General features: G+C 43.3%; 1 long non-coding RNA gene across 2 annotated transcripts in view; it reads left to right on the forward strand.

Annotated features, from left to right (window-relative positions):
• Window positions 1-10993, forward strand: part of LOC121397118 — a 35949-nt gene extending 24956 nt beyond the window's left edge. Inside the window, exons 4-5 of one of the 2 annotated variants that reach the window (XR_005963469.1) lie at window positions 8076-8126; window positions 10853-10993. This is a non-coding gene — a long non-coding RNA (uncharacterized LOC121397118). The remainder of the gene's footprint in view (window positions 1-8075; window positions 8127-10852) is intronic. The other variant, XR_005963470.1, reaches the window with a different exon arrangement.
• Window positions 10994-11404: the final 411 nt, after the last annotated feature.

An 11404-nucleotide genomic window follows, 5' to 3' on the forward strand; every position in this document is an offset into this window, starting at 1 on the left:
GAAATGTGTAATTGTAGTTGAAATGCTAGCTGTGCTATAGTTATTCATTCTGCTGGTTTCTCTGTGGTACAATGGGAAGTGTGTTATCTTTCAAAGTGGAATTTTTCCTTAGGGTGTGAGTTTGATTCTTGCCCATTCGTGAGCCATTGCACGGGAGCACACCATTAATCATTTTACTGGCAGTGAAAGTTTTTCTTTGGGCTGGTGCTCCTTTTCGGGGGAAAGAACGGCCCCAGTTTGGGTGTTTCTATATCATCACCTTGCTACCATCTCAGCACATTTTTGAAGGCTGCGAGAATCGGATCTGCTCCATGCCCAATCTCTCATGATCTGAATTAGATTCAAGCAGGCTGAGAATAGCGGAGCCTACAGCCCGTGTGCCCATGACCATACAATTGAACCTGGAAAATAAATATTTGTTGTTGGAAGAGTGATGTACTATATGATCTCACAGTGGGTGTGTGTGATTGGCAAATGGCTGGCTCTGTGGCATAATGGATAATGTCTTGGACTTTTAGTTGGTCATGCTAAGGATTTAAAAGGATGTTGGTTCTAGTCCCACCAGATGTGGCTTCTCATTATAGCGGCACTGCCTTCCCATATGTCTGGCCCTGTTTAGTGATCAGCTTCAATTCTGTTTTCTTAGTTGGGCTATTTCAGTCATCTTCTTTCACTTCTTTATTCTTTGATGGCTCTGGCCAGCACATGCACAATAGAGTGAAAGACTGGATATTTTGTTTAATTTCAGCATTTCACTGAAGAACAAAGAAGCAGAAGAAGATCACACTGTGGCGCTCCTATAGATTTACCAATTTGGGGACTACATGCCCGAACTGGATGCCAATGAGCATGCTCACATTTTTCACTCAAGTTCACTATATACCTGTAAATGGTAGTATAATTTAATGAACTTGTAGGTAATGATCGCCGTCATATGCCGGGCTCTGTGGCGCAAGCGATAGTGTGTTGGACTTCTAGTTGCATGGGACAAGGTGTTGTGGGTTCGAGTCTCTCTTGAGCCTGGCCAGATGCCCTAGGCAACTTAGCAGCCACAGTGCTGGCTAATATTGAGTTTGATTACCCATGCGCAAGACTGTGCTCGTGCAGAAGCGCATATACGCACAAAGATTCAAGCTGCTGGTGGGACCAGAAATGGGGTAGGTGACAAAGCAAATACGTGCCTGGCGCCTCCCCAGCTTAGGAGGCACTAGACACATACCTGCAAGACCCTTCGGCTGGTTGAGTTTGGGCTGACCTTGCACCCCCATTTGCGGGCGAGTTCGCATCAAGCTCTTCATCGGTCGGTGTGGGTCTATGAAAGTTGGGTGTGGGTGGGGTTTTATCTGACCCACACATCACTCATGTGAGGCCCCTTCCAGAGCCATTTGACAGATAGTTTAATGGGGGGCTGCCAAAATATTAGACAACTTCAGTGGATTGGTAAGTTTCTTTTTGGGCTTGTCTTCCTATGTGGAAAATAATGTACTAGTTTGGGGAGTTTCTATAGAACAAAGATGCGGTGGAAGATCACACGGTGGTGCTTCTATAGATGTACCAATTTGGGGACTACATGCCTGAACTGGGTGCGGCTGAGCACACTCTCATCTTTTAGTCAAGTTCACTATTTTATGAAATAATACATGTAAATGGTAGTATAATTTAATGAACTGTATGTATGTAAGTGATGACACAGATTATGTGCCAGGCTCTGTAGTGCAATGGATAGTGCATTGGACATCTGGTTGCTTGTGACAAGTTATCCAAAGGTTGTGGGTTTGATTCCCACCAGAGTCAGCTTTTGAATGCCCAATCCAGATAAAACCTAACATTTATCACTGGTCTATATTTGAGCCCCCTTCCAGAGCCATTTTACAGGAGTGTAACCTCAGTGGATTGGTAAGTTTTTCTTTAGACTTGTCCTCCTATTTAAAAGAAAATGCACTAGCCCAGGGAGTTTCTATAGTAGTGTCTTGTGTATAATGTCCCTGACATGACTCCCACCTGCCCCCCTGATGGTGACAGCGCTTTCCTCTTTGTACGACCTTCTCTCCTAGTGATCAGCTTCTAATTTGTGTTCTTAGTGGGTCGTTTCACTCAGGGTTTGTGTGAACTGGCAGAATTCTCTGTCTGAAACTGTTTTTATAATTTATTTTGAGTATGTATTTGATGAAACAATATAGCAGAGTAAAGTTTTGGTCCTTACATTTTGCCTGATTTGAGTTGTCTATTTATCTTGCAGCAAGCTGGTTTTGTGCTACAATGGAATGTACCTTGGTCTTCTAGAAAACCAGGTAAGATGTTCATGGTTTCAGTCTCACTGAATTGGTCTTTATATTCATTCTTTCCCTTTACCTATAAGACTCTAACCCACCAGACCTCCAGAAGTTAAAGTAAGGTTGTCAAAAGTTGTGGGTGTGAAATACAAGCTGAACACTCGTAAAAAGAGGTTCATACATAGAGGAAAGCAGAGCCACCATGAGAGACAGGAGGGAGACCTGTCAGGGATGTCATACACAAGTCTAATCAGGAAATCAGTTGGAAAGCTTTTTAGTTTTGGCAAATCTAAGGTAGAGTGCTGCATTAGGTTTGGAATGAGTTTTGAACAGAAATTTCCGATTGCCTGAATGTGTGGGTATTTTGTGGGTAACCCATCTGGGTACCCAGCTAAGTTTCAGGATCGGTCACTCTGGCCCTCCCCTGAGTTAAAATTGGAATAGGACACTACTATAGAAACTCCATGGGCTAGTGCATTGCAGTGTGATGCCATACTGGACCTGTGCAGGACTCTAATCTAAGTAACACTCCTGTCAACTGTCTCATGTAGGGACTCAAATATGGAGCAGTGATTAAGAAGGTGGGATTTTATCTCCTCCCCAGTCTCAAAATCTAAATCTTGTGGGACTCAAACCAGCAACATTTGAATGGCTTAGCTTAATCAACTTGTAGTCCAATGTGTTATCCGTTGTGCCACAAAGCCAGTAGCTAAACACACCTTTGATTTTGGTCCCAATGGACAAGGAACCACATTTAAATAGGTCTCATCCTCAATCTCGCCCACTTCACCAGACCTATGGTGGATGTCAGTAACCCTAGAAAACTCATGAGCTCTCTTGCCTGGATAAAGGTGAAAGTCCTCAAACGTTTTGTCTCTGAGACAATATGAGATATCCTCTGAGGTGGAAGAGTAACCAGACCTAGCCTAGTATTGAAGAGAGCCCCAGATACACCATCTTCTCAGTGGGGGTCGAATGACTTTTCCTTTTTGAGGATCCATCTGAAACAATGCAGAGTTGCTTTCACCTGAGCTACATGCTCCCTTAAAATCTTCGGATTTCTTGCAACAATCAAGAGGCTGTCCAGGTAATGGTACACTTCTATCCCCTGCAACCTCAGCTGAGTGATGAGTACTTCTAGGACCTTGAAAATCTTGGAGAGATCTTTCCCCCGAGTAAAGATCCGGATGTGCACATATAGAGGCTCTAGGCTCCATAGAAGTTGTTGGCTGTCTCAAGTTGTCAGACACTGTTTTCTTAATCATGTTGAATTGAGTGCGCTCTAGGGCAAGGACACTAAGGCAAATGGCTGCTTTTACTTCAAAAAGCGTGCCAATGACATCACTACCAAAGCTAATATGTGCACCAACAATAAAAAACCCTGCCGCATGGGAGAGAGTCAGCAAGAACTGCACCCGGTAATTGGATCCTTTCAGATCAGTGAGAGCCCAACCTGATAACTTACTGACAGAAGAAACAAAAGACGGGGAGGATTGGGGGAGGGGACCTTTATGTGTGTTGGGGGCCTGTGTTTCTTCTGTATTACTGATGGGGAGAGCTAACCCAAAGGTAATTGATTATGCTGCCGGGGATGACCAGGAAAGACAGATTGCCAAAACTAAAAAGTGTTGCAACTGATGTATTGGTACTGATTAGACTTGTATATGTGCTCCCCCCATCCCCCTTCATGGCAGCTGTTTTCCTTAAACTTTTTCCACCGGACCAGGGAACTTTCACATGTGTTTAATATGGATATCTTATCAAGCACTCACACTTTTCTAATATGGAGCACGTATGTTTGAGACCTTTGTGAACGTTTTTGCACTTTCTAAATTGTAATGACTTTGTATACTGTTTTGTACACTAATAACCACTAGATGGCAAAACAGGATAACAAATGGGTTGTTAATTTGTGTCCATCAGCTTGATAGGGCCGTATGGTCAGAAATGTTGCTGAAATACCCTAAGTGTGCAATACAGGTATGGGATCCGTTATCTGGAAATCTCATATCCCGAAAATCTCCCATATTCCATTTTATCCAAAAAAACAAATTCTCATTAATAATAAAACCGTAGCTCGTACTTGATCTTAACTAAGATATAATTAATCCTTATTGGAAGCAAAACCAGCCTATTTGGGTTTATTTAATATTTACATGATTTTCTAGTAGCTTTAAGGTATGAAGATCCAAATTACAGAAAGATTTGTTATCTGCAACACACCAGGTCCTGAGCATTCTGGATAACAGATCCCATACCTGTAAAGGCATTTAATGAATATGTGGTGCTGTTACAGTTGCTCCTGCATTTGTGTGCCGATGGTAAGTTGCCATTGGGGAACGTGCGCTGCCAAGAAAAGAGAAGCAGTTGTAGTGGTGACTACTGTACCAAATGTACTGTATGGTCTCACAGTGTGTGTGGCTCATGGTGTGTGGTTGCCTACTGGCTCTGTGGCACAATGAATAGTGCATTGGTTTTTAGCCATTCAAAAGTGTTGGGTTGGATTCTCACCAGAGAGCTTTTTTGAGACTGGGGTGGAGATAAAATTCCAAGTTGTTAATCACTGGTCCATATGTGAGTCCCTTTCTCAGCCATTTGACAAGAGTGCACCATAAAGAGATTGTCAACACTGAAAAGCTTTCCAACTGATGTCCTGATTAGACTTGTTTATGATTGTAGCTGAAATGTGTAATTGTAGCTGAAATGTTAGTTGTGCTATACTTGCTTATTCTGATGGTTTCTCTGTGTTACAATGGGAAGTGTGTTATCCTTCAAAGTGGAATGTTTCCTTAGGGTGTGAGTTTGATTCTTGCCCCTTCCTGAGCCATTGCACGGGAGCACACCATTAATCATTTTACTGGCAGTGAATGTTTTTCTGTGGGCTGGTGCTCCTTTTTGGGGGAAAGAACGGCCCCAGTTTGGGTGTTTCTATATCATCACCTTGCTACCATCTCAGCACATTTTTGAAGGCTGCGAGAATCGGATCTGCTCCATGCCCAATCTCTCATGATCTGAATTAGATTCAAGCAGGCTGAGAGTAGCGGAGCCTACAGCCCGTGTGCCCATGACCATACAATTGAACCTGGAAAATAAATATTTGTTGTTGGAAGAGTGATGTACTATATGATCTCACAGTGGGTGTGTGTGATTGGCAAATGGCTGGCTCTGTGGCATAATGGATAATGTCTTGGACTTTTAGATGGTCATGCTAAGGCTTTCAAAGGATGTTGGTTCTAGTCCCACCACATTTATCTTCTCCTTATAGCGGCACTGCCTTCCCATATGGCCCTGTTTAGTGATCAGCTTCAATTCTGTTTTCTTAGTTGGGCTATTTCAGTCATCTTCTTCCACTTCTTTATTCTTTGATGGCTCTGGCCAGCACATGCACAATAGAGTGAAAGACTGGATATTTTGTTTAATTTCAGCATTTTACTGAAGAACAAAGAAGCAGGAGAAGATCAGACTGTGGCGCTCCTATAGATTTACCAATTTGGAGACTACATGCCCGAACTGGATGCCAATGAGCATGCTCACATTTTTCACTCAAGTTCACTATATACCTGTAAATGGTAGTTTAATTTAATTAACTTGTAGGTAATGATCGACATCATATGCTGGGCTCTGTGGCGCAAGAGATAGCGCATTGGACTTCTAGTTGCATGTGACAAGGTGTTGTGGGTTTGAATCTCACCTGAGCCTGGCCAGGTGCCCTAGGCTAATATTGAGTTTGAGTTCAATTACACATGTGGAAGACTGTGCTCGTGCAGAAGCGCATTTACACACAAAGATTCAAGCGGCTGCTGGGGAGAGATGGGACCAGATGTAGGGTAGGTGACAGAGCAGGTATGTGCCTGGTGCCAACCCTGCTTTGCACCCTAGGCACATACTGGCAAGATGTTTGGGCTGACCTCGCATTTGTGGGCAAGTTTGCATCAAGCTCTTCATCGGCAGGGTGGGACTGTAAAAGGAATGTGGATGGGGTTATATCTGACCCACACATCACTAATGTGAGGCCCCTTCCAGAGCCATTTGACAGTGCACCATGGATTGTTTAATGGGGGGCTCCCAAAATATTAGACAATCTCAGTGGATTGGTAAATTTCTCTTTGGGCTTGTCTTCCTATGTGGAAAATAATGTACTAGTTCGGGGTGTTTCTATAGAACAAAGATGCGGTGGAAGATCACACTGTGGTGCTCCTATAGATGTACCAATTTGGGGACTACATGCCTGAACTGGGTGCGGCTGAGCACACTCTCATCTTTCACTCAAGTTCACTATATACCTGTAAATGGTAGTTTAATTTAATGAACTTGTAGGTAATGATCAACATCATATGCCGGGCTCTGTGGCGCAAGAGATAGCGCATTGGACTTCTAGTTGCATGTGACAAGGTGTTGTGGGTTCGAATCTCACCTGAGCCTGGCCAGGTGCCCTAGGCTAATATTGAGTTTGAGTTCAATTACACATGCGGAAGACTTTGCTCGTGCAGAAGTGCATTTACGCACAAAGATTCAAGCGGCTACTGGGGAGGGATGGGACCAGAAATGGGGTAGGTGACAGAGCAGGTACTTGCCTGGTGCCGACCCCGCTTTGCGCCCTAGGCACATACCCGCAAGACCCTTCAGCTGGTTGAGTTTGGGCTGACCTCGCACCCCCACTTGTGGGCAGGTTCGCATCAAGCTCTTCATTGGCAGGGTGGGTCTATAAAAGGAATGTTAAAGTCGAGTGTGGTTGGAGGGCGGGTGTGGATGGGGCTATTTTATGAAATAATACATGTAAATGGTAGTATAATTTAATGAACTGTATGTATGTAAGTGATGACACACATTATGTGCCAGGCTCTGTGGCGCAATGGATAGCGCAATGGACTTCTAGTTGCTTGTGACAAGTTATTCAAAGGTTGTGGGTTTGAGTCCCACCAGAGTCAGATTTTGAATGACCAATCCAGATAAAACCTGACATGTTAGTCAATGGTCTATATGTGACCCCCCAGGTCCTGAGCTTTCTGGATATCAGGTCCCATATCTGTAAATGCAGTTAGAGAGATTGTCAAAACTGAAAAGCTTTCCAATTGATGTCCTGATTAGACTTGTGTATGATTTCTCTCATAGGCCTTTCACTTGTCTTCCTATACATTGCTCCAACTGGTGGAATTATTTACATGTAGATTTATAGTTTGCCCAATCTATTCCCAGTATGTATTTGGTGCAATAATAATTGTAGCTGAAATGTTAGTTATGTTATACTTACGCTGCACTATTGCTCTTTCTGTGGCACAATGGAAAGTGTGGTAGCTTATAAGGTAAACGTTTTTAGGTTGTGAGTTTGATTCATGTTTAAGTCAGTCTTTGTATCCAGACATAGTAGTATATTCTGCTGTTACACTCAATGAACAGTATCTTAGTCTTTGATATATTTAGTGCAAGTTATATAAAGGTGTGTGTTCTAATTCCCTCCTAGTGATAATCTAACCATGAAGTTTGGTTAATCATTGGTCCATATATGAGCCCCTTCCTAAGCCAGGACTGCAGTGCACCATAGACAGTTTGCCAGAACTAAAAAGCTTTCCAACTGATGTCCTGATTAGACTTGTGTATGATGTCCCCCCGATGGCCCTGCTTTCCTCTATGTATGGGACCCTTTTCCTTAGTCATCAACTTGTATTCTGTGTCCTTAGTTGTCTGGTCTCAGTGGGACTGTGTGAATCTTGATAACTCACTATACCATTGGGTAACATTGGGCACAGTAACTTTTTGGTCCTTTAGATTTTGCCTGACTTTAGTATTCTATTTATCTTGCAGCAAGCAGCTCTGTGCTACAATGGAACGTGCCTCAGTCTTCTAGAAAACAAGGTAAGATATCCCATTCTTTGAGTCACTGAGGAAATTGTCACTCTATGGTCGAGTCTATTTGTGCCGTGGGAGGCCTAGGAAAGTTCAGAATGATGGTGGTGCAAAACTTCCCTGATAACCATCACTGACCTGGGGAAGAAAATGTAGAGATTCAGTTCACTGTGGGTGCCTAATGTTTTTCCACACATTTATGAATTAGAGATTTTAGAAGTTTAGGTAAGCTCTGTAAGCTCTGTTGGCGGGGAGGCTGTTGAAATTGGTGTCCAAACTGGGAGTCCAAACTGGGTGCCACATTTGTTGGTGGAAATGTGATGTACTGTACTGTCTCTCGGCATATGTGGGTGCTAGAGTCTTAGGGGCCGTGGTCCAATGGGTGGCGCATTGAGTACGGTATTCAAGGGATGTGGGTTTGAGTCCCACCAGAGTCAACTATTGACTGTCTGACAGAGGTAATACCCAGCTTGTTAATCATAGGAGATCAATATGTGAGGCCCCTTCCTAAGTGCAACATGGACAAAACTAAAAAGTAGTTCAACTGATGTCCTGATTACACTTGTGTATGTCGTCTGAGAGAAACGCATCCGCTTTGTGCCCCATCTCTGTTGATCTTTACAAAATCTGTTCTTTTCTATTCAGTCAGTTAAATGCAGAGGAGCGGTGCGGAGGTCAGCCCAAAAATGTCTGCTTTTGTGTTTTTACTGAAAGTGTGATGTAATGTACTGTCTCACAGTGTGTGTGGGTTGTGACTATGCTGGTGCCTTTGTGGTACAGTGACTGTTTCATTGGACTTCTAGTTGAACAAGCTAAGGTTTTCAATGGTTATGGGGTTTAGTCCCTTACATTATGATGCCAGGTGCCGATAAAGCCTAACTTGGTGTCTTTGATCTATATGTGAGCCTTCCCTTCCTGAGCCATTTCACAGGAGCACACCATTAATAATTTCACTGGCAGTGACAAGTGAAAGTTTTTCTGTGGGCTTGTGCTTTTTGGGAAAAAAACTGCACCAGTGTGGGTGTTTCTATAGCAATACCTTGCCGCCATCTTTCTTAGGTTTTGAAGTCATCCTTGGCTAAAACATAGTCTATATGCACACAGAACTGTAGACTCCACTGCTCTCAACATCTGCTCCATGTCCCATCTGCACTGCTCCATGTCCCATCTCAGTTGATCTGAATTAGATTCAAGCAGACTGAGAGTAGTGGAGCCTATAGCTCCGTGTGCTCATAGCTGTACAGTCACACCTGTCAGTGAGTTAAAGTAAAATTGGAAATTTTCACTCTATTGTGCATGCTGGTGACAAAACAAGTATTTGTTGGTGGAAGACTGATGTACTATATGATCTCACAGTGGGTGTGTGTAAAGGGTAATTGGCTGGCTCTGTGGCACAATGGATAGGACATTGGACTTCTAGTTGGTTATGTTTAGGTATTCAAAGGTTGTGGGCAGGGCCGCTTCTGCCATGAAGAAGGGTGAAAGCCTTGCCTCAGGCGGCAGCGAGCGGCCAGTTACAAGGGGCGGCAAAAAGCCTCTTGTAACTTTAAGAGCCGAACTTCCGGGTTTTAACCCGGAAATTCGGCTCCGCTAGTGCAAAGAGCGCTCTAGCGCTCAATGCACTAGCGATACTGCCCCCTGAAACCCGCTCCGACGCTAATTTTTAAGCCCGGAGTGGGGCGGCATCTGGGCTGCTGCCTCAGGTGGCAGCAGCCCCAGAATCGGCACTGGTTGTGGGTTTCGAGTCCCACCAGAGTCAGATTTTGAATGCCTAGTCCAGATAAAACCTAACTTGTTAGTCAATATGTGAGCCCCTTCTTGAGCCACTTGACAGGAGTGCACCATTGATAGATTGCCAAAATGAAAAAGACAATGTTCTGATTATATTTGTGTATGAGTTCAATGACAGGATTCCCTTCTGTCTCTCCTCATTATAGTGGCACTGCCTTCCCCTATGTCTGGTCTTTCCTCTAGTGATCAAAAAAAAAAGGAAATCACACTGTGGTGCTCCTATAGATGTACCGATTTGGGAACTACATGCCGAACTGGGTGCCACTGAGCATACTCACATTTTTTGAGTCAAGTTCACTATTTAATTAAATAAAACCTGTAACTTAATGAGCTGTATGTAGGTAGGTAATGACAGATGTTATGTTCCTGGCTCTGTGGCTCTATGGATAGTGTGTTGGGCTTCAAGCTGCTTGGGACAAGTTTTTCAAAGCTTGTGAGTTTTAGTCCCACAAGAGTCGGATTTTGAATACCCAATCCAGATAAAACCTGACATGTTAATCATTGGTTTATATATGAGCCCCTTCCAGAGCCATTTGACAGGAGTGCGCTGTTGATAGTTTAATGGGGGGCTGACAAAATATTAGACAACCTCAGTGAATTGGTAAGTTTCTCTTTGGGCTTGTCTTCCTATTCAAAAAAAAATGCACTAGCCCAGGGAGTTTCTATAGTAGTGTCTTGTGTATGATGTCCCTGACATGACTCCCACATGCCCCCCTGATGGTGACAGCGCTTTCCTCTTTGTACGACCTTCTCTCCTAGTGATCAGCTTCTAATTTGTGTTCTTAGTGGGTCGTTTCACTAAGGGTTTCTGTGAATTGGCAGAATTCTCTATTTGAAACTGTTTGTACATTTTATTTTGAGTATGTATTTGATGAAACAATATAGCAGAGTAACTTTTTGGTCCTTAGATTTTGCCTGATTTGAGTTGTCTATTTATCTTGCAGCAAGCTGGCTCTGTGCTATGATGGAATGTACCTTGGTCTTCTACAAAACAAGGTAAGATGTTCCATGGTTTCAGTCACCCTGGATTGGTCTTTATATTCATTCTGTCTCTTCATCTATAAGGCTCTAACCCACAGGACCTCCAGAAGTTAAAGTAACGTTGTCATTGTTGTGGATGTGGATTCTCAGATGATGTGATCATTGGTGAATAAGTGGGCAGCCATTTGGTTGTCTATTTTTCGGAAATTGTCCTTGCCCAAAATAACAACAACATTTAATGGAATTGTGCTATAACATTAGTCTGATTGTTCTGACTTACAACATCTGGCTGTGTTGGTGGGGAGGTCTGCTGAAATTTGGGACTGGGTGCCCAAACTGGGAGCCACTTGGCATACTATCATTCTAGAACTCGAGTTCTATATTTTATTAAAAAGCACTTGTGGATCAAATTGTGATCTGCATGGTTTCACATTAAATCAGATGAGGCCAAAAGAACCTGGACCTTCAATGAGCTCAAGCTTAATCCACAATGTAGGCCAGATTGATGAAAATCA

This window comes from Xenopus laevis, chromosome 8L, assembly GCF_017654675.1.
Source record: "Xenopus laevis strain J_2021 chromosome 8L, Xenopus_laevis_v10.1, whole genome shotgun sequence".
In the NCBI taxonomy this organism is placed as follows: Eukaryota; Metazoa; Chordata; class Amphibia; order Anura; family Pipidae; genus Xenopus; species Xenopus laevis.